Source organism: Apodemus sylvaticus, chromosome 9, assembly GCF_947179515.1.
Source record: "Apodemus sylvaticus chromosome 9, mApoSyl1.1, whole genome shotgun sequence".
Classification (NCBI taxonomy): Eukaryota; Metazoa; Chordata; class Mammalia; order Rodentia; family Muridae; genus Apodemus; species Apodemus sylvaticus.
The window spans coordinates 114,005,336-114,029,611 of record NC_067480.1 but is presented as its reverse complement, the minus strand read 5'-3'; the positions used below and the strand labels follow the sequence as shown (position 1 = coordinate 114,029,611).

The 24,276-nt window shown below is 43.9% G+C and overlaps 1 pseudogene; it reads right to left on the bottom strand.

Annotated features, from left to right (window-relative positions):
- Positions 1–209: 209 nt before the first annotated feature.
- LOC127692022 (serine/arginine repetitive matrix protein 4-like) lies at positions 210–13,270 on the bottom strand (annotated as a pseudogene).
- Positions 13,271–24,276: the final 11,006 nt, after the last annotated feature.

The following is a 24,276-nucleotide window of genomic DNA, read 5'->3' as shown; positions in this document are numbered from 1 at the left end:
TATCCTGTAAGCAGTGGGTGACTGGAACAGAGTCGTCTGTCGTCACATGTCTTGGGCAGGCCCAAACTTTTGAATCATAGATCATAGCTTTCCACAGGTGGCCCTCTCCATCCGCCCCGGTGAGCCTCAAGATGGTGCTGGTAGAGAGGCTCCTAGCAGCTTGGCAAAGGAATAGAAGTCCCTGTATCCCATGCCACCATCCCAGGAAATCATGGAGGCCAGGAGCCAGGAACATTTAGTATCTGTCTCCCGGGAGATGGTCTGAAGGGCAGGTAGTAAAGGAGACTGCAGAGTACATAGCTTTCTGCCGAGCTGTAGCTCAGGCTCCGGTTCCGACTGCGGCTCCTGGAGCCCAGGCTGAGACTGCGGGAGCTGGAACTGCGGCTGGTCCGCATCCTGCTCAGGGTCTGCTGTGGCTCCGACTGGGACTCAAGCTCCGGGAGTAACTGCGGCAGGCAGAGCGGCGGCTGCTGCTGGTGCTGCTGCTGCTGCTGTACCAGGAGGAGGCGCTGCTGAGGCTGCTGGAGGAGGAGGGGCTGGGTCGGTAGTAGGGGATGGGGCGTTTGCGGGCACTGGAGAGAGATCAGAGATAGGAAGTGTGAGGTTCAATGAGGCTCAGGGAGCCCCAGTGCGGTTTCAGGGAAAACAATATCCTTCTATCCCCCAGTCTCTTAGTGAGAAAAAGCAAACCAGAAAAACCCCAACAAAACAAACAAAAGCCATCACCCCACCCCTGTAGTTCTGAGACTAGTAAAGGCCTAGCTATTTCCTGCTGTATCCTGCTGAGCAGTGGTGGCATGCCTTTATTCCCAGCACTTGGGAGGCAGAGGCAGGTGGATTTCTGATTTCAAGGTTAGCCTTGTCTACAGAGTGAGTTCCAGGACAGCCAGGGCTACACAGAGAAACCCTGTCTCGAAAAACCAAAAACCAAACCAAAACAAACCAAAACAAACCAAAACAAACCAAAACAAAACAACCCCCCCAACCAAAACAAAACCAAAAAAAATCCTGCTGAAGCTGGAAAAAGGGATAATGTCACTTAAGAAAAAAAAAATCAACAAATCAAATCAGGTTTGGGGCTCAGAGTTCCCAGCTAGCAACAGTGTCTGCCTTTCCACTTTAATTGAAGTTTTTGCTTTGCTATTTTTACTTTTACTAGAAACTTCTATTCCTAGTAGGTTCTGTTTCTAGGCAGGAGAGGCTGGTTTTCCACTTACTGTAGTATATCATTTCTTTTTCAAAACAAGTGCATGGTGTGTGTGTGTGTGTGTGTGTGTGTGTGTGTGTGTGTGTGTGTGTATAAGGGGCAGGAGGTCTGTGAAAAAGAACACACTGATTTTTAAGAAAATGAACTACATCCTTGATCAGTTAGCCAGCGGCATTGGTGACCAGCCTCCAAGATGCCAATGGATGCCCAGATGTTGGGAAGAGAGCACTGTAGGCTGAGCAGGCAACTCCATCTGTCACTCTGGGCCCCCTGTTTTTATCCTGCCTCCTGGTCCTCTCCAGGAAGGATACAGTGTGCTTCCATGATACCTGCTGGTCTCTGGGGTGAGTGGAGATGTCTAGAAAGATATCCCTATCTGGGGGGAGGGGGCAACATCCAGCCAATCCAGCTTTCAAAGCCTGAGAAATTCAATTTCTCTCACAGCCTTTGCCCGCTCTCTGCCAACTGCACTTCTCCTCAGAGACCTTAGCTGTCACAGGTCACACTTCCACCGCTTCCGACCACTGAGTCAATAATGTTAGAACACAGTGTGTCCCAAGTTTAAATTTACAAAGCAAGGTCACCTCTTCCCTTTCATCTCCTCCACATGACACTCTTGGGAGTGATATCTTGTTTTGTGGGCAAGAATCAGCCTAAGGAGAGGAAAAGTCTCTAGCCACCCCACCCCAGAACCAGGTCTTAACTCAAAATTTTACTCGCCACAGCACCATTTAAGCAACCTTGGAAATCTCAGGAATATTATGTGCATTCTCTGAACTTAGTTAAAGGTGTGATCACAAATAGTTTAATTTTAACCTGGCATCTGAGTATTCTAGGGTATAGGACAAGGCCAGGTTGTACTACCAGGCAAATGCCCTGCCCTGTGGGAACAAACACCCCCTAGCTATGTACTATTCCTCATTTTGGCCCATTGTCTTCCCTCCAGTCTCCAGGACAAGCTCGGTCCACATGCTATCCGGGTCCCTGCCTCATTGCTAGCCTAGCTTGATAAGATTCCATACTAGGGAAGGCTTTGAACCAAATATCATCATTTTAGGGGTTGGAAGAGGCATTCTGGACCCCGCGAGTCCTTAAGTCCAGTTTCAGGGAGGCAAAAGAAGACTTAGTCGGGCCATCGTCCATATGTATGTGACTGTGGGGAGAAGTCTGGAAGCAGGTAATGCCCACTCTTGGGTCTCACCTGGTCATCCTCCTGGCCTCCAGGTGGCTTGGGGAGTCTCTTCGGCGCTTCCTCATGGGCAAGTAGGACCGTCGCCTCCTGCATGCCCGTTCTCGGGGCTGTGGTTCCTTCTCACCATACTTTGGGTCTCCTTCCCTGAAGGGGTACAACAGCAGGCGCGGGGAGGGAAGGGGGAGGAGATGTTGCTAGGTAACTAGGGCTGGAGTGGCTTTTCTACAGGTACACGCTGTGTGAGACGCTTAGCTGTGTTCACTGAGGCTAGGCTTTGTCAGGGGCCCCAAACAAGACAGGAAAGGGAAGATGACCCACTCTGGGAAGAATCTGCTTCCGTGGGCACCATGGGAAGCAGGTATGGGGTGAGCTGGGCATGAGCCAGAGTAGTGGCCTCTGTGGATGCACACGCGCACATGCGCGCGTGTGCGTGTGCCCCTTAGCAGAGGCACAAATATTAGTGGGTGAGGAGGAACATATCAGAAGGCCCTGGGGTGGGCAAGAGTCGGGGCTGTGAACATGGGGGCAAGAGATTGCAGCAAGTCAAGCAAGGAAATCGAGCACCCGGATGCGAAAGGATAGTAGAATAAGGGGCGCATTGAGGCCTTGTTGCCACTCTTGATTGGACAAAAAGGATTGCAAGAATTCCTGTCCCTACTTTTGCAGGGTTAGGGCTTGGACAGGGCTTGGGATATTGGTACAGAAAGGCAAGGTCAAAGGAGAAGGCTCAGGAAGGGGAGGGGCGGGATCCGCCCTGGGGGTGGGGTGGGGTGATACCTGCTGGGGCTGTATCGGGAGTAGCTGGGACTTCGACTAGACCTGGAGCTTCTGCCAGGTGGGCTCCGCTTGCCAGACTTGGACGAATAGCTGGGGGAGCGGGAGTAGGACCTGGGGAAGACAGAAGAGCCCCTGAGGAGCCTGCAGCCTGTTAGGGCTGGGACAGCGGCTAAGGCTCTGTGTACCCGGTCCCCAGGTGGCGCTCTTTGTCTTTGCGCAAGTCTCATAAAGGAATCTGTCCCTTTACCAGAAGATGAAATCTCCTCCTTTTTGAGTGATTGATAATAATATGGACAATACCCTGTTATTTAGTGAACCCTTATTGTCCTGGCCACTTTTTGTCTGTATAATCTTGGGTAGGTAATTCCACTACTCTAGGCTTCTGTTTTCTCATCTGCAAAATGGAGTAATAGTATCAACCCTACAAAGTTGGTTGTAAATCTAAATTAGAATAAATCAGTTCTCTGTCTGTCTGTCTGTCTGTCTCTATCTATCTATCTATCTATCTATCTATCTATCTATCTACCTATCTAATTAGCCAATACATTGGAAATATTATGACTGTTATACATTTTATTATGTGCATGCCAGGCATTGAACTCACTTATTATTAATGAACTCATGCATGCATCTCACTTATTATTAACTTCATATTATGGATGGAGAAACAAAGGCAGGGAGAGGTGATGTAATTTGATCAGGGTCACACAGCTAGTCGACACATGAATCCAAGAGTTTCTGGCTGCAAAATGATTTGCCTTGGGCAAATTACATTAGCCCCTCCTCTCTTGTCCACAGCCTTGCTTCTTCTGTGGCTTCATGAATGGTTTGGAAAAAAAATAAAGAAGTGGAAAATTCTAGAAACATGTAATTCACAAGTTTTACATTTCAGATCATTCTGAGGTATATGGTTAGGAAATAGATTGTTTCCTTGTGCAGAGTATCCACAGTGTGTGGACTACTTGCCTGTTACTAAGTAGCCTTCTTGTGGTCAGATCTACCATCACTGCATTATTTGTGTGCCAGCAATAGCTACTTACTAATGGTTCACAAAAATGAGCAGAGATGCTAATTACTCCTACATGTCAGAAAGATGCAGGGACATGCTTGCCCTAAGAAAAGAGGATAAGCATCCCCCATTCAGGAAAACAATTGGATGCAGAGGGTACTGAGACCGTGGTAAGAACTGAGGTCTCCAGGCAACTGAATGAGAGCAGAACTCAGGTTAATTTGGCTATGATAACCTTGAATTGAACACATTCCCATCATAGTGCAAGATAGGTACTTAGTTACAAAAGGAGATGGGTAATGCCATTATGGGGGTTGGCACTGATGCAGGAGTTGGCTATAGGCGTCTGTCGGTCCATTGAGAATAAGGACTATATCTCCTGCGGACAGGAGAGAAAGAGCAATTCTTCATGATGCATCTCAGCTACTCATTCTGTGGTCCAAGCTCTACCTCTCTCACAACTGACGTCCCACTCTTAGGAAATATTACGGAGGAAGGAACGACTCATTCCTATCAAGTATGGTGGTGCCCCCACCTCCTGGAAAAGTGTCCTGCAGGTTTGCTCTTTGCACACACACATTGAGGAATCTTACAGAAAAAAAAAATGCAAGTGCTGGTTTTGAAATAACCAAGGAAGCAACTGCATTGTGATTATATAGTTGTCGAAGAGGAACAGCCAGCTTGCTGTCTGGGGGTTTCTGTTTGAAGAGGGAAGTTGGGACCAAGGAGGCATGAGGGTTGTATTTGATGGGGTGTTCCAGTTCCTGAGATGTTGTGTCTGACTGTTCTATGACATAGTTATTCCATATAAGGTAACCAAGCAATACCAATGACTGTTGAAATTGGGGGGTGAGAATATAAAAGCAGCTGTAGTTCTCTCTCTCTCTCTCTCTCTCTCTCTCTCTCTCTCTCTCTCTCTCTCTCTCTCTCTCTCTCTCTTCCCTTGTCACTACCATGTGTACAAGCAGATAGACTTGCTGGTTGATAAGAGACAACAGAGTGCAGAGACAACTAATCACTGGATGACTTTCAATCCCCAGCCCCCCAGCCAACCCACCATCTGGTCAAAAAACACACGAGGGGAGGGGCTGACAACTGAGCCAGCCTGCTGAGCCCAGCACAAATCGCTAATCCACAGAGTTACAGCAACTAAGTAAACACATTTTTATTTGAAGGATGGTGTTGGTTACTTTTTCACACAGCACGAGTTAATTGATGCTTAACTCCTCCTCATGCCAAGGGAAACAATAACAAGGAAAGTTCCTTGTGTTCTAAGGGCTTCTGCCCCTGGGAGGAGCCATGGGCTGAGCCAAGCATTCTTATTCTTTTTATTGCCACAGAAGGAAGCAGGATCTCAGAGACCTTGGCTTAACCAAGGCTGTCAGTAGTAATGGCTGGAGCAGCTATTCAAAGTCAAGTCCATGGTGTGTGTGTGTGTGTGTGTGTGTGTGTGTGTGTCTGTGTGTCTGTGTGTCAGGGTTGGGCATCTCTAGTTACCAAAACTCCCTGCGGAAGAAGAAGATACAGTGGATCAAATGTCAAAGACACACCCACCTTTTTTCCGGAGGAGGTGGACCTGCTCCGTGCTCCGAGTGTAACTGGGGGGGAGGCTCTGGGGTTTGGGGACCTGGATGAGGGACTGGAGGATCGAGTGCTGGTGTAGGAGGAGCTACGAGAGCACTTTTTGATAGGGGAGCTCCGGGCTGTGGATGGGACCAAACTAGACTTCACCTCTGCACACTGGAGACATGGAGACTGAAGTCCTCTGCAGGAAGAAACACAGCTGTCATCACCCTGCTTACTCTGCCTTACTCCGACCTAATGCTCCCTCCCCCACATCTGCCCAGGCCACAGTTTCCTCTGTTCCTCTTTCCACCTTCCCTCCTTTCAGTGACTGATGGCCTGCCAGGTGTCTGAAGTTAGAAGAGCAGAGGTAGAGAAGCCCTCACAGGTAGACGGATGTTTAGTACAGTTCTGTCTCCCCCAGGTAAGGGAGACATATCATGACCTGGGGCTGATTCAGAGCATCCCAGGCAGCCTTCCTGGGCACAGTGTTAATTAAGTGACATCAAATGTGCGGTGAGAGATCCCCCACTCCCTTGCCCTTGTCCAGTCCTTCTGCTTGCATGAATGAGAAAGCCCTGGCTGGGTGCTCCTGGGTTTTTAGCACCTCTCTAACACTTTGTAATCTCCCCAAGATAAAGGAACAGGCCTTGGGGTCAGGGCCTCGAGAAGGGAACTGTAACTGACCAGAGTTAAAGACAGAGTTAGTGAGTTAATCATATCATCAGAGGTGCTTTCTATTTAGGAGCTTTTGTGTTTCAGAAAGTGATACACATTTCAATACAGAAAAGACATGATGTGATTACAATAAACGAACCAGTGTGAATATAGTTGTTTTTTTTTAATCAAGAAAGTGGCCCGTGATTAGCTTAAGTTTGGGCAACTTTGACGTAGCCCATTTTGCAAATGGAGAGATTGAGAGCCCCGCCCCCCCAAACAGATAGAAGCTTGTTCATAATCAGACAAGGGGTAGGGGGCTTTGCCTTACAGTCTCTCTTGTCTCGGGATTTACTGGACTCCTTCCAAGGTCCTTACTCGGGCATGTTCATTTCAAGATGCACAAGAGTCAACTTCAGATTGCATTGATAGAGCTTTCTAGATTCGTGACGACCTCTGTTCACCTCTTGTCTTGGCTGTTGACCCTAACAGACTGTTCCCTCCTAAGCAAAATGTCCTCTTCTGTCCTTTATCTCCAGACCTTAGGACAGTGTTGTCACTGTCCTTGTCACCTAGCCATTCCTCTACACGTGATTCTGGTTTGACCTGACCCTGTCTTCTCTGAAAAGCCTTTTAGGACATTCTCTCTACTGCCAGGCTGGGTTGAGGGTGCCCTTTGTGTTGCCATGGTTACTCCTGCCTAGACCTCGTCCCATTTCTATACGACTCCTCTGGTCAGTCATATAATTCCACGTGCCTTTTGCTCTGGATATTGAGCTCTTTGGAGAAGGACGTGTGCCCCTCTGTGATACCCTCCACACACAGCTTGTCAAGTGTCACCTTAAAGTCATCCTCTATGTCTTGGATTCGTCACAATCATCATTTTGTTTAATCCTCCCAAGAGCTACAGAGCTGTCCCTCCTTTTATGGCTGATTTACTGAGGTGGCTCCGAAGGACTGGTGACTTGCTCAAGGTCACTCACAGTTCCAAACTTGGATCTGTCTGGCGGCACAGCCACATGCCCGTCACCACTCCAATCCCTTTGCCTCTGTGTCTGTGCTGCCCTTGGTTTCCGGCTCATATCTCTTCCACTTAGCCCATATTTATTGAGCCCTTTGTCCAGAGCTGGCAGGGCATAAATACCCATAATTTCACCATCATTTACATTCCGCCGTGAAAGGCTGCTTCTAAATTATTTAATTGGGCTGTCCATGTATATCAAAATTAAGCAGGTAACGGCTATATATCTCTTGGACTTGGAATCTAGTTTTAAAGAGAGGGGTCTGCATTTGAATGCCGCTACTGTTGCTTATTAACTAAATTTAAGTCTGCGGGTCTGTGCCTCAATTTCACTACCACTTCACAGAAAGGTTTTAATAGTGATATAGACATAAAGTTGTGGAGACACTAACAGGACCTGAGGAAGGCTGTTCATGGGAAGCATTTTTAACAGTGTCTAGCATGTTATCCAGCTCAATAAATGTTAATGGCTGTACTGGCTGGTTTTGTGTGCCAACTTGACACAGGCTAGAGTTATCACATAGAAAGGAACTTCAGTTGGGGAAGCGCCTCCATGAGATCTAGCTGTAAGGCATTTTCTCAATTAGTGATCAAGGGGGGGAGGGCCCCTTGTGGGTGGTGCCATCCCTGGGCTGGTAGTCTTGGGTTCTGTAACAAACTAAGCTGAGCAAGCCAGGGGAAGCAAGCCAGTAAGGAACATCCCTCCATGGTCTCTGCACCAGCTCCTGTTGCCTGACCTGCTTGAGTTCTAGTCCTGACTTCCTTTGGTGATGAACAGCAATGTGGAAGTGTAAGTTGAATAAATCCTTTGCTCCCCTACTTGTTTCATGGTCATGATGTTTGTACAGGAATAGAAACCCAGACTAATCAATGGCTTTTAAATTAATCAATACTAATATCATTGTTATTGCTATTACCGCTTGAGTAGCATGTGGCCAATATTTAGAAGACTTGAATCACTTAGAACAAAGGTGGACTTGGAGCCCCAGCTGAAGGAGAGCCCCAGTGCTTCTCTGGGTAGAGTATCCTAGCAGACTTTCCCCACATGGGTATCTGCCTAGTAAATTATAAACCTGGGACAGGGGCCTGCCATTTTTACCAAGCCCAGTGCTGCCGTAAGGGTGTGCCTGGTAAGAAGTTGAGGCATTGGCAACTGAACGGATGGTGCGGACTACACAATTACTCCTGTGAGAGCACATGGAGTCCTTAACGCTATGATTCACTTATTTTTTCCAGACTCTCTTCATGTGCCTGGGCATGTGTGCAACATGTGCACACGTGTGTAATAGGTGCACACGTGTGCATGGATATGTATGTGTGTGCGCGCGTGCACACACGTGTATGCTAACTGATGCCAGGGATCATTCTCCATACTCCCCTCTTCTCTGAGGCAGGGTCTCTCGGTTAACTCCAGAGCTGGCTGACAGGACTCTGCTCACTAGGCTGCTTGCCCCAGGGAACCCTGGGCTCTGCCCCCTGAGGATACAAGACAGGCCTTCGAGCCCACCTGGCATTTACATCTGCTTGCTTGGCGAGCATTTTAATCATCGAACTATTGCCCCAGGTGCCATTTGCTGTGATTGCTTGGGCGACAGAGCAGTTGGTGAAGAAGGGATGGCCCTGCCGTTGGCTTCTGAACAAACACGAAGCTGCCTTTTCTGAAGGAAAAACACAGGCAGCAAGCACAGCACCCAACAAAAAGGCCCGAACTTCACAGTGGCAGGAGGTGTGTTGTCGTGAATAAACTATGTTGGAGCATGTTAAAATTCAGCCTTGCTTCCAGGGGCTCATCCCCTGTACCCAACATCCCTCCCCAAAGGGGTCCACGTGTTAGGACTGAGGAGCCAGCATCTTACATCAGCATCCAAAGCCCACCCCGGCCCTTGGAGTTATACATCCTATGACTTAGGGTGAATCCCTGAACGGTAACTCATCATGACTATGTCATGTGTTATAGTTTCATGACCCTAAAAATGTCATGTTCTAACAGTCACCTCCCACCCCCCAACCATGCACAACAATATTTCATATGAAAATTCAATATTTTCTACAATTTCTCATAACTGGAGTTGCATGCCTGTGTGCGTGTGTGCGTGCGTGTGTGCGTGCGTGCATGCACGTGCACCCATGTTTAAATGTTTCTTTTGTATACAATGTTAACATGTTCTTCTTCTTCTTCTTTTTTTTTTTTTTTAGAGCCAAATAATATTCCAGAGTCCGAGGGGTTGGAGAGATGGTTTAGCAGTTGAGGGCACTGACTGCTCTTCTGGAGGACTGGAGTTCAATTCTCAGCACTCACAGAACAGTTCACAACTGTCTGTGACTCCAGTTCCAGGGGATCTGATACCCTCTCCCAGATACATGTAGGCAAAAAACACTGATGCATATAAAATAAAAATAAATCAATTATTAAAAAAGAATTAAAACATATTCTAGAGCCTGGATATACCACAGCTTATTCACAAAGGACTTGGTTGCCTCTAACTTTTAGAAATATGAATATAACTATTATAATCATATATATATATGCAAGGGCTTTTTGGTGTGAATATGTTTTTAATTTATTCTGGTAAGTATTATGGTATGTTTTTAACTGACAGTGTCTCAAATTTCACATAACTGGAGTGGCACGCCTGTGTGAGTGTGTGTGTGTGTGTGTGTGTGTGTGTGTGTATACAGGTGCACGTTTGTGCTATATACATATCACATACATGAATAGAATGTCCTGTCTCCTGCAAATAAAGGAAAGAAAAGGGCACCATACTAAGACAGCGAAATGTTGCCGCTAAGACCCGCCCACCCCAAATACACTGACCTTGACTCACTGCTCCTGCAGGTAGGAGAGCCTCCTTGTTCTGTGGGGAGGAGGTGGTGAAGGAGTTCCCTGAATAGGAGGTGTTGCCACTGTTGAGGTCCCGACTCTTGCTCAGATCCCCACCGGGACTCCCTTTCTCCTGGCCCTGAGACCTAGCCGAGCTGGTTTGCGTGGAGGGCTGCGAGGACGTGTCCTTGCCCGAGTCGTACTCCTGCGAGCGCCCTCTGGAGGCAGCAAGCGGGCTGGCCGATTTGCTAAAGAAGTCAGCAGTGGACCCGGACCCAGAGATCTGAAAGCAAAAAGACCCGACCCGTCGGACACTCCTGAGCTCCCGGGCTGTGTGTCAGTAACCTAGAATGTTAACCATCATGAGTCATGAGTCACTGTAACGAAAGCAAAGAGAGAGGGGAGAGAAGAGACGCCAAAAAACAAAAGCACAAATTCCTGAAAGAATTCCACAGAAATAGGAGATCTCTAGATCTTTTTGTTTTGTTTTGATTTTTTTTTAAACCCCCTGCTAGAAGAACTGGAAGATTTAGGAGTCATGCAGGGAAACGGCATGCGATTCAGAGTAAATGAAAGAAAAAAAGGAAATTATACAAAAATGTAGTCTTCATTAAACTCAAACAAAAGAGGCAAATTAATAGAAAGGGGAGGGCTATAGACACCCTTAACCTCAAACAATAAAGAAAGGGGAACGGGGAAGAAAAAGAAGGGGCTACAGGCCTCAAAAATTATAGCTTGGAAATTAAAAAGTGCAAAAGGCCAAGGTTTATATTTTAACCAGAACCCTCAGCTAACTCTCTCTCTCTCTCTCTCTCTCTCTCTCTCTCTCTCTCTCTCTCTCTCTCTCGTCTGTCTCTTAAAAGTTGGCTGAATAAAATCCTGAAGAAATGTCACATGGGTCAAAGAAATAAAGATGAGGTCTCTTTCTTTCTTTCTTTCTTTCTTTCTTTCTTTCTTTCTTTCTTTCTTTCTTTCTTTCTCTTTCTTTCCCTCGTTCTTTCTTTAAAAAAAAAAGTCACAGTCACAAGCTGACAGTTCGGCAGTTTCCAACTAAAGGAGTCAAGAGGGAGGGGCAAAATAAATGTAAAGTCCTTATGGTCTGACAAAAAAACCAAACAAACCAAAAATAATAACAATAATAACCATTAAAAAAAAGAAAAGTCTCTACAGGCATTTGTGCGCGTCCTTCTCCCTCGTAGGAGGCAGCTAAGCACCCTCAGTGGCTTCTAATGAAGTCTCTCATGTCTTCGCGGATTACATCCACTCACCAAGCAAGGACTCCTCCTTTAGTAGGAAAGGTGTAAGAGAAAGGGAAGAGCGGGCAACGTGAGTCCATCATCAGAGTCGTAAATGACAAGAAAAAACACACACCTTCCTGCACAACCTTCACCCTCACCTCCGGCTTTGGGGCACTCAGTGCTTTGAGCGAGTGGATAGCTGTACCTTGCCACTCCCTTCCTGCCCAGGTTAGATGGGGAAACTTTCGCTGCTTGGGTTCCGGAAGCTACTATAGAGACCTGCCCGTTATTTCTAGAGGACACCGGAAGGGAACTCAATCGTGATGGGGGATTTAGGGGTCGCTCGCTCCGAAGAGAGGCCTCGGAGTCCTGCTTGGGGCCTGGCCTAGGAAGACCGAGGCTTTAGGAGGCTGTGAGCAGTGAGCCCTTGGGAAGGGAATTCTATGCCGAGAATATGTTTTTCTTCAACATTCAGGTTAGGCTGTGGCTGAGAGGACACGGTGGGTTTGCTTCTGGCTCCTGGCCGTTTAGTTGCTATGGGCAAGATGTATCCTTGAACTTGACTTTGCTAGTAATATATCTCTATGAGGAGAGAAATGTGTGGGCACTCCCTGGAAACCTCTCTCGGGCTCCTGGGATTCCAGAATTCTCTGTTTAAATGGCTCCCGAGCCTCCTTCTGAGGTTATGTCTCCTCCACAGTTCTGTCTTCCCAGAAGTTACTGTGCCTCAGGTGGATCAATCTGGGGCCAGAATCTGCATGATAATGCTAAGGTGTCCAAGTGCCCTTCTGGGGCCAGTCACACGGTTAGATAGTGACAAGATGGGAAGCCTGTGACCTTGGGATCAGATTCTCTCTCACTGCCATTCTAGTGCAGAGAGACCCTGAGACTCTGCATCCAAAGGTGACTTTCGTATCACCTTGAAGACATATTTGCTAACATACTTATTAGGGCATTGTTACTTTATTTATGAGCATTTAGACATCTTGACTAGTATAGATGTCCTATTGTCTGGCCCTGGGCCTTATGTAGTATTTTCCTATTTTAAAAATAGAAATTTACTTTCCCCCAACTTTATCCCTTGTTTCGAAGACCTGCTAGAGAAGGGCCACCTGAGCTTTCCTAAGAAACCATTTCTGCCTTCAGGGGAGATGTGCATACCTGGAACTGATAATCAAAGCGAGAACCCCAACAGTTTGAAATACTAGGTCCTGGGGCTAGGAGGTAGGACTTTCTTTACTGTTCCTCCCAGAAGGCTTTGCGGATGAGCAAGGTAATAGTCTAGCCTTAGTAAATCCTATAGGTACAGTGCAGCCCTGCCTTAAACACATCATATTCACCTGGCTAGTTTTGCCTTGAAGGTGAGACCTCAAAATCAGGTGGCCAGGTAGAATTTTCTGAAGCGAGACCTCTTTTTAATAGAATATACAGGCTCTGTTCCCATTCAGCTCCTGGTAGATCGGATGTCACTTCTTTCCCACCTCTGATGTCCAATGGTTCCACGACCTCTATCACCTCTACCGCGAATGGAAAACCATCATGACGGGGAGCCGGATCTGAGCTTTCTGGCTGGGGTTTGATTCAGGGAAAGGATCAAGGCATTTTTTTTTAACCTGAAGTGAATGGTGTGGTTACTAGCATATCAGAAAGGAAGTCAATCTTGGAGGGAACCAGGCTGGCAGAGTTCAACGGCGGTACCTTGGAGTTCAGTGCTATCTGGTATCTTTTGGCTTGCTCCCTGGGCGCATCTAGACCATTTTTTCCCTCTTTCAGGAACTTTCTCATGGTATCAACTACAATCTAGAAGTGTTTTATTTTCCTGATGTGCTATGGTTCTCTGTGAGGTAAGATGTTGAGCACGTAAGTCTCTCTAGGCTGGTGCATGGATGGAGAAGGGACCTTACCTTCTGCGCATGCTCAGCCCCACAACCCGAGCCCACAGGGATGTTTGTAGAGTCTCTCTCCCTGACCATAACGTAATGCACATATGGCTTTTGTGTTTGACCTGACAGCATTACATAGACTAATGCTTTTCATCACCAGGAAGCAGAGATGAGTGCTTTCATTGGGCAAGAACGCCAGGGTACACAGGCCCCTCCCACTTGTCGAACAGTCCCATTCCTTTGGTTGACATGAATTACAGCATTCTTTACAGATCTCCTTCACCTACTTCATAAACCAACCCAAAAAAAGTAAATTAAAGATCCTTTAAATCTTTGGTTAATAACTTCTGCATTCCTTACTGCATGTATATCACAGACCTTGTTGTATACACTCTCAAGGCATTGCATAGTTTCTTTGAGATCACAACTGCAAAGCATTAGTAGGAGCTGTCATCTGAGTTGAGGTATGATAGACATGTTTCTACCAATTATTATTTCCCTGAGGATGGGGGAATCAGAGGCCTGTATATACGAACAAAAGAAATGTGTATGGTGTTGGCTATCGCTTAAAGTTCAGTAACAAAAATTATCTTCTAGACAGGAATTTCTTCTCTCTCTCTCTCTCTCTCTCTCTCTCTCTCTCTCTCTCTCTCTCTCAACGTATGTGCTCCCTTCTAATGGTATACTTGAGAGAGGGTCTTCCATCTGCCATTGTTAGTGAGAATGTTTTCTCATCCAGGTTACAATTTCCATTGAAATCGTTGCATACAAGTATTCAGAAGTTAGTTTATTGACTCTTATTGCACTTCTGGGTATCTAATAAATAATTTATTAGCCTGATGGATATGTGGCTACCTAACTATGGAGCATGAAATATGCACTGTTTCTCTAATACACTGTAGGGAGACCTGTTTATAAAGTATTTAGTATTGGTTTTATAATGCACTGTTGACAACAGGAGACCACGAAGCTCAAAGATCAATCTCATTTTGGCCCACAGTATTAATGCTACTTTATAAAGCTATATGACAGGTCACTTAGACAGCGGTCCTTACAGAAAGGACTCTGTTAGGAAGGCTGGTTGTAGTGGCTGCCAGCACAGCAGATAAATGTCTTTCTCCATGTCCCTGAGGTGTTTGTTCAGTGGCTGTTGATACTGGCCATGTGATGGAACTCATTATTTCCCTGGTCTCTAGAGGGATTCTGGACTAAAAGTGCTGAGTTCTCCTAATGCAATCCTCACTAATTGGGTAGAGAGTTGATGTGACTTTGGATCACATGGGCCTGGAGGTAGGAGTTAGCAGTAAGGGGTGGTGGGGGGGGGGCTTACCTCCTCAGCTTTGTCTCATGTCTGCTAATGAAGCAATATTCTTAGACATCTCCTCTCTCCTTCATTCAAATCATATATGTGATATAGTTCAAAATATTTCCAGTTTTTATTTGCTTTGGGGAATTTCGTTAGCCAGGAGTAAACTTGCAGCCATTTTTTTTAAACGCTCTGTATATATTTAGAATTGGGTTTATGAATAAATAAAGATCAAATAATTTGGTCTAAAATGTATTCTTGGCATTTTAATTCTTTTACATGAACTCCTCAGTGTGGGAATGTATGTGATCACTATAGTTCCCAAAGTTCTGTTTCTTTCCTGGGCTATATGTTCTGGAGCAAGGCATTACTCTCTGCATTCAGAACCCTTTATTGGTTTTCAGTATTTCAGATTTCAGTGTCAGTATTTCCAACTTCTAACTATACTGCCTTTAAAAAAAACATTCTTTAAATTTTAAAAGATAAATAAATCTTAGAGAGAGAGAGAGAAAACGAATGCACCTATGTACATATGTATGTATGTATGTATGTATGTATGCATGCACCTGATTATCAAATCCCCTGGAGCTATAGTTACAGCAGGTGTGAGCCATCTCATGTAGGTACTGGGAACTGAACTTGGATCCCATGCAAAAAAAAAAAAAAATTGTGCATGTTCTTAACTACTAAGCCCAGTGCGTGTCTTAAAGCCAACATTGTCTTTACTTTTTGTAGAGTTTGCTGATCGCTTGGTGGATAACAGAATAGCAACTGAGTGGACTGTGGGACTCTTACCCATAGTTCCATTACCCACGCATCTTCCCATTTATTACTGCTTTTTCCATCATCCTCCCTGCGCCCTAGTGAAACTAGATCACTTCTCTAGAGGAATATTGGTGGTCTCTCAGGGCCTAGAACAAAGGCAGCCTTTGCTTAGATGCTTCTTTCACATATCAGTGGGAAAGCATTCCCTAAATCATAAGGATCTACTGTGCTTGCCTTAAAACTATCTCTATTTATGTAAGGTCGTTTTCGCGCATTGCTTTTATTCTGTAGTAGATTATAAACCTGTGAGCAGGGATCATGTCTTATTTTGGTGTTCCCCACAGCTTCTTGTACTTGGTATGTGAAGCTTGATAAATAGTTCTTCAACAGTGAGTAAAAAGGTTTATAATGATTTTCTTGATGATTAGTAGAAGAAAATGGAGTAAGTTGGGGTATTGACTGGAGTGTGGCTCAGTGGTAGAACTTGTGTTTGGCAGCCCCGGTGTCAGATACCCACATGACTGTCCAGTTCCTCCTTAAAGAAAGAATCTTAAGTGCAATGCTGGTTTGGCTTCTTAGCACACAGGCTTGCACTCAAGAAGCCCTGAGTGGCTCCCCTGTCCTGTCACCCTTCAGTGAGCTATTCTGTTATTCCTCATTGTTGTTTTCTTATGCTTCATATATTTAACTGTTGGTTGTTATACACCTTAGTAATTAACTCCTTTTACAAGTGTTTGAGTGGTCAGAGGAGTATATTATATCTGTAGTTTTTAAGATAAAGTATCTTGATGCAACCAGGATTTCTGTAAAATACTGCCTGCAGACTATATAAAATTTCCTCTTCTAATCTCTCAACAGGCACATTTTGTGCCCTCCCCGCCTCCAAATTGCCTCAGTTACAAATCGGAAGACAGGCTTGGTGACCAGGAGGACTGGCAAGCACATTTTAAAGTCCCATGCTGTGGAGTTGATCCATCTCAACTTGAGGTATGTTGTTCTTTCTTATTTAAGTCACTTAAATATGCTCACATCCTCTGACTGTCCTATTGAGGTTTGTTCCCACATAATTATTCTTTGTTCCACCCTCTTACTGTCTTTCACACTCATGTGCACACTAGGAAATGAATGTGTTTACTTGCTTCTCAACAGTTTTTAACCTCTGAAGATACTGCATGAAGTAGTATTTTGTGGCAATAATTCGAATGATTTTGATTGTGATAAAGTGTTTTCTTTTATTTCATCCCCTTTTTCCCCTTTTCATTTCTTACACATAGTTCTAGGGAAGATTTATTCTAATTGTCACTGTTTTTAAAATGGATGTGTTAGGGTAGTAATCTTTGAGAATTGAAATGTAATACATATGTAACACACACACAGACACACACACACACACACACACACACACACACACACACATACGTGCAGACTAATGAGTTTACCTAAGATGAGCATAACCAGGACATCAGCTGATGGACAGACAGTGCAGTTGTGTGTGAAAAGCTTCCTGCCTGCTTGCGTCCAGCCAAGGTCCTACACCAAAGGCCCCCACTCTGCCATTTAAATTTTTTTAATTTGAAAAAAAATCCAGAAATCATACAAATTTTCTTTGCATCAATGTTTTTCACTTAAATGTATGTTTGTGTGGGTGTATGCATGATTTTGTGTGTAAGCATGTTTTTGTGTCTAAGTAGTTTAGAAATCAATTTATGAAAATATAATGGCCATGAGATGAATCAAAAAGAAAACATTAGTGTTTAGGCCTAAATTAAAAATGTAATATCAAACTTGCTTTTAGGTATGATTTACAAAAATCTTATTTTTCAAGAGATGTGTTCAACAATAGGACATTCACGGAGTATCCAAACTACTCTTAAGGGCAAACCTTTTGCCCAGCATTAGATGGGAAACACCAAAAAAATTCAAAGACAATGTTGGCAGTTCTTTGTCTCACAATGCTTTTCCAGGAATTTTATATTTGTTTTATTTTTGTGTTTATTTGTTTTGCTGTGTATTGTTTTTGTTTTTACCTCAACGTTTCTTTTTAAGTATAGTGTGGTTTATACTTTTGTGGTTTTGTGTAAATGTTTTTTGTCAATTTGAGTTGGTGTATGTTGAGGTTTCTTAGAGGTTTTCTTTGTCTTTTTATCTGTTTATTTTTCATTTTTCCCTATTACAAGATTTGATTTTAATAATAATTAATAATAATAATAATTATGTTTAGGTGTTTGCTCTATCACCTGAAAAAGAAAGAAAGGTTATGGATTTGATATAGTTGCATGGGGCAGGAAAATCTGGAAACAGTTGAGTAAGGAGAGAGTTAATCAGAATATAATGTATGAAATAAATGATCAAAATAAATGAGAGATAAAAGAGAAGACCATCAATGTACATTGTACCATTCCATTCCTGTGATGAATCAAACAAAATGCTCTGTGACATTAAGGATGACATCCTACCTTGGCATCAGTCCCTTCAGGAAGTTCTCCAGGATGGCGTCCTGTATGTAGAAATCATTTCCTAGAAACATAATGGCCACTAGATAAACGTAAAAAATAAAATGAGACATTAAGTTTCATGTCTAAATAATCAATGACTAAACAGACTTGCTTTCAGGTATGGTTCACAAGAATTTCTTTGTGATTGTAAATGTGTGTTTATGAACTACAAAAACAAAACAAAACAAAACAACAACAAAAAAAGAACTAGCTCACAAGTTTGCTCAGGGTATCCACTCAGATTCACTCACTGATAAGGGGATTTTAGCCTAAAATCTCTGAATATCCAAGATACAATTCACAAACAACATGAAGCTGAAGAAGAAGGAAGACCAAAGTGTGGGTGTATTGATCCGTTTTAGAAGGGGTAACAAAATACAGAGACAAAGGGTGGAGCAGACTTAAGCAAAGGCCATCCAGAGACTGCCCCACCTGGGGATGCATCTCATAAGCAGTCAACAAACTCAGGCCCTATTGTCAATGCCAAGAAGTGCACACTGACAGGAGCCTGGTATAGCTCTCTCCTGAGAGCCTCTTCCAGAGCCTGACATATGCAGAGGTGGATGCTGGCAGCCAATCATTGAACTGATCACAGCGTCCCCAGTGGAGGACTTAGAGAAAGGAGTGAAGGAGCAAATGGTGTTTGTAACCCCATAGGAAGAACAATATCAACCAACCAGAGTTCGCAGGGTCTAAATCACCAACCAAGAAGCACACATAGAGGGACCCAAGTCTCCAGCATTATATGTAGCAGAGGATGACCTTGGGCATCAATGGGAGGAGAGGCCCTTGTTTCCATCAAAGCTCAATGTCCCAGTGTAGGAGGATGCCAGGGCAAGGAGGCAGGAGGGCGGGGACACACCTCATAGAAGCAGGAGAAGGTGTGGGATACAGATTTTCTGTGGGGGATCAGGAAGGGGGATAACATTTGAAATGTAAATGCATAAAATATCCAATTAAAAAAAAAAGATACCACAAGGATTCTGGCATTTCTCTAAAAAGCCAATCAACTATCACAGATAATGAACCAAAATGGACACTGCATCCTTTTGGCAACCTCTGTGTTGTTTACTTTATTCAGTGGTGTGCATTGATTTGTCCATAGGCCATGTTCTTACTCTGCATGACTTTTCCTCTTTTCCTTTATTTTAGCCTCCCTACCTCTCAAACACCTCCTGCAGATGCAGTCACATGGAAGCATGAACTTAACCCTATTCATCTCAAAGCTCCCAGCAGTGTCTTCCATCATTTAAGATCCAATTGTTCTTGAGAAAGGGGTGTGACTCACTCATAAGTGGAAAATGTGGCTTTGACCTTTTGCACAGACCTGCTCAGAAAACCACATCCTTGTTGCACAACAAATAGGGAGAGCAGGACTCATGTTGATGTTGTCGATGCTAAAATCAGTCAGAGTTATTAGAAGTCATTCAGCTTCTCTATATAAAAGGCAGTTCCTAACGATTAATTCATGACATATTTTTATATTCTGGGCCTTTCTATTTCACTGAAATATTAGGACAAAACCAAACAAAAACTTAAAGTCATCTATGTGTAACATAGAATGCAAGCTCTGAGCAGTCTGCAGATCAATAGAGCTGATGAAAACGAAACAAGATTGGAATGAGGCAGTATGATTGCATTGTCCGAGCAGACAGAAACTTTCAAACGAGTGTCACATTAACAGCAATTAAATTGACCCAGCATATGTGGCTACTTAAGAAGAATTGCACTGTTGCAATGACATTACATTAAAGTCACCTTGCAGACAGAGAGCAGCTGAGTGGAGGGTTTCTGAGTCCTGTAGTACCTTGGTGACATTTTCATCTTTTCAAACAATGTCTGCTGAGCTTATAGCTGAAGCCAGTGCTAAGCTAAAAAAAGGCTTCTGGGTAAACAACATGGGACTTGCCCTCACTTTTTTCTTTCTTTTCTTTCTTTTTTTTCTTTTTTTAATATTTGCTTTATTTACATGTCAAATATTTACATGTCCTCTTTCTGAATAAGTTATCCCTCTGAAAATCCCCCTATTACATCCTCCTCCCCCTGATGAAGCCCCTCTCTCAATTAGCTGACTTGCATTCCCCTATTCTGGGGAATTGAGCTTTCGCAGGACCACAGGCCTCTCTCACTAATGTGTAAAATGGTCATCTTCCGCTACATAGGTAGCTGGAGCCATGGGTCCCTCCATGTGTACTCTTTGACTGGTGATTCAGCCCCTGGGATGTTACAGACTGTGGGTCTGCTGTGGGATAACCAGGATTTTTAGGTCGAGGAAGACACAGGTCCCACAGGAGTTACAAACTGACATGACTACAGAGGTGGTTTGAACTCTGAATGTATTTTCAGGTATCTCCCAAAGTCCAGTCAAGTTAACATCTCAAATTAAGCATCATATACATCTGTAAAAGGCTAGCTTGGCTTTCTTGGGCAATACAGGGTGTTTACCCAAAGTCCAGGGCCCATGTGGCTAAAGTGCTTCTTCATCTGAGTCTCAATGTCGCACTGACCCAGGAGTTGAAGAAGGATGATTCTTGTGCCCAGCCTCCTGGCAAAAAATGGTGACATTGTAGAGCTTGGGAAGCTGTCTGTCTCACGCTGTCTTTCAAGAGTACTTCTGCCTAGTCTGCTGGTTTCATTCTTCTCTGTGTCATGCCTGGAGCCATCGTAGGCCCAGGGCGATCAGCTCTAATGATTAGCTCTGGTAGCAGCCTCTAGCCTCTAGCCTGGTAAAACCAATTGGCTACAGCTTTTTGGGCCAGCCTGGTAAATTAATTGGCTGTTAGCCATTAGGCCTAGCCTGAATGAACTAACTAATTAGTCCTCTGAGAGTTTCTCTGAGTAGAAAAAAGTATCTACTGTCTTTCTCCCAGACTCTAAAGTGAGCCTTTTTGAGTAATAAGTATAAACTGTTCCTGAATCACACCTGGATAAGCTAAGGTTGCCTTGTTCAAGGACTCCTTGGATGGGGTCTGTAATAAACTCATCAACTTCCCTTGCTATTCAGGTGGGCCTGAGATAGCCTGTCGGCAAGCAAAATCAATAGTTAAAGGAGGAATTGGATTAACCTGTGGGGGAAGGTCGCTAGGAAACCAACTCAAATGTAAATTCTTTTTACCTTGCCCAATATTCATTTGTATGGCAGGGACCTCATAAGATTTTTCAGATGTAAATATCCTTAGTCTGGGCCCATTGTTGAGAATACACCTGCCCTGAAAGGCAGTGACTAGAAAACCAAAAAAAGAACTAGTGACTGGAGTTTCTGGAATACCTTTTCTACCATAATAACATAAATGGTTGGAGCAAAGCATAGCAGACGTTTTTGCTTTAAAATGGAATCTTACATATCTATGTTTGCTTGGTTAGACCATGTCCTGGCCATCAGAATTGCCAAGTGAGATTTTTAGCTTCTAAATATATAGAGAGGCCTGCTATCCCCAGGAGACATTTTTTTTTCTTTCACCTCTGTCTGTAAAATATCATGTTTACAGACTTCACTGGACCACCTCGGCACTGGGAGTTCTGTGGGTACTGCTCCCACAGAACAAAATTATTGTTCCTCCTGCAGTACTCCAAATCTCTTCAGCTCCTTGGGTCCTTTCTCCAGCTGCTCCATTGGGACACCTATGCTCATTCTATTGGTTGGCTGTAAGCCATGGGTATTTTGATCCACTTTTCAGTAAGGATCAAAGTATTCACACTTTGTTCTTCCTTCTTCTTGAGCTTTTTGTGGTCTGTGAATTATATCTTAGGTATTCAGAGCTTTTGGGCTAATACCCACTTATCAGTAATTGCATACCATGTGTGTTCTTTTGGGATTGGGTTATTTCACACAGGATGATAGTTTCTAGCTATTTCCATTTGCCTAAGAATTTAATGAATTCATTGTTTTTAATAGCTGATTAGTAATCCATTGTGTAAATGTACCACATTTTCTGTATCCATTCCTCTGTTGAAGGAGATCTTTCTTTCCAGCTTCTAGATATTATAAATAAGGCCCCTGAACATAGTGGAGCATGTGTCCTTATTACATGTTGGAGCATCTTCTGGGTATATGCCCAGGAGTGGTAAAGCTGGTTCCTCAGGTAGTACTATGTCCAGTTTTCTGAGGAACCACCAGACTGATTTCCAGAGTGGTTTTTCCAGTTTTCAATCACACAAAAAATGGAGGAGTGTCCTTCTTTTTTCCACATCCTCTCCAGCATTTGCTGTCCTCTGAGTTTTTGATCTTCGCCATTCTGACTGGTGTGAGGTGGAATCTCAGGGTTGTTTTGATTTAAATTTCCTGATGATTAAGGATACTGGACATTTCTTTAGGTGTTTCTCAACCATCCAGTATTCCTCAGTTGAGAATTCTTTATTTAGCTCTGTACCCCATTTTAATAGGGCTATTTGGATCTCAGGAGTTCCTCTAGAGCTGCTCTTTATGGAAGAAATTATGAAAGGCTGTCATTCTCTCAGTGAATCCAAGATGTATTACCTGAGTCCTCCAGTCTCTGTTGAATGTTCTAGGTGATGTAAATTAAAGAAAATTCAAAGGAAAACATGCTGGTCAGTATTTCTCTGTAGTGCATATATCTTTCCTATATACATTTTCTGAAAAATGAAGTTCAGAGAACAGAGTGTTAGCAATGATGCTCAAGTGTCTTCTTCACAATGACAGTTTTGTGCCTACTCTCTAGGCTGAAACAGATTATGTATTAATAGGGAAAATATCTCTTAAAATTTCAGGGCATACTGAAAAGAAAAAATGCAACCAATAGTCCAACCAAGTACAAAAATAGTATCTTAGAATCACACCGGATATAAACCATGCTTAAGTACTAGTACCCAGATCCTTGGCAGGCTGGACAGAACTCAGTTGGCCCTGGAGGGAAAGGGTGGGCTGCAGAGTGAGAGCTACTAACGTTCCAGGCATTGTCTTGTACAGGTGAAGTCTCATGAGAAAGGTCAGTGTTGACTCTCTGAGTTCCTGAACACTGTTTTACACAGCTGTTTACTTTTATTCTCCAAAAGTGCAGCAAGGCCTGTCAATCAGACCCATCCATCACTCAGTCTTCTAACACTCCCTTTCTCCTTCCCTCCTTCCTTCCTTCCTTCCTTCCTTCCTTCCTTCCTTCCTTCCTTCCTTCCTTCCTTCCTTCCTTTCTTGCTTCCTTCATTTGCTCCTCTCTCTATATATAAACCTATCTGTGCTAGAATTCTCTGTGTAAATCAGGCCAGACTGGGACTTGCAGGGATCCACCTGCCTGAGTGAACATGCCTACCTCAGATCCATTTCGTACTGAGAGATTAAACAGTGTGGAAGAGCAAGAGCTAAATGAAAGCTTTAAAAATGAGAAGGTCTTCCAAGACTGGAAGAACATGAAGGACACCATCTCAAGGCTGGATGGCTAGTTTTTCTGTGTCAAGACCAACACTGCCCTGATCTGCATACTTAGCCAGTCCTGCTTCTGCAAGTGCATTCCCTTGTGATGCAGATATTTGCTTTGGAAATCGCTAAAATTAGTAAAATTCTCCTGTACACAAATAGTAGCACAGACCACTCACCCCATAATAGAGAAGCAAGGCAAAGTGAATCTCTAATGCCAGCGAAGTAAAAAGATTTGCTAGCTAGAAGAGAGCAAGCAGGCAATGTGAAAACTTCTTCCTCTGTGTTCTTATATAGGCCTCAAGATGAAGGTGTGGCCCAAATTAAAGGCGTGTGTTCCAGATTCAATCTCTGGATTAAAGACTGTATTAAAGCCTCTGGATGAGTGTTTTCTGCTGAGGGTGGCAACCTATGCCTTTAATCCAAGCACTTTGGGAGTGAATTATGCAAGTGGATCTCTGTGTGTAGTCTGGTCTACAAAGTAAGTTTCCATACAGCCAGTGGTATTGCAGAAAAACCCAGGCCCATAGCAACAACAACAATCACAATAACACAGTTCTATAGCTTTCTTGTTCCATAGCCAGATTAAAGGTCTGTGTCTTTCAAGATCAAAGAGATCTGCATTTAATTGGAGCACTCCTACTTCAAAGACCCTGATTAACTTATACAAATACAACAACAAATCCCTTGAAGGTGTGTCCTTAAGTTTTGGATTTTGCATAATTTGAGATGTAATCAAATTGACAACACAGAATAGAGACCACAGATAGTATTTCTCTGTGTAACTGTGGCTGTTTTGAAAATGGATTTATAGACCAAAGTGGCTACTATTCAAAGATCTTCCTGTCTCTGCCTCCCTGGTTCTGAGATTAAAGGCACATGGCAACATGTCCAGCTTAGAAATCCTGTTAAGAGTTCTTGCTTTTAGCTGGCATCCTAAGCAGATGCTAATCCTGTGTTCCCAGCAGAATGAT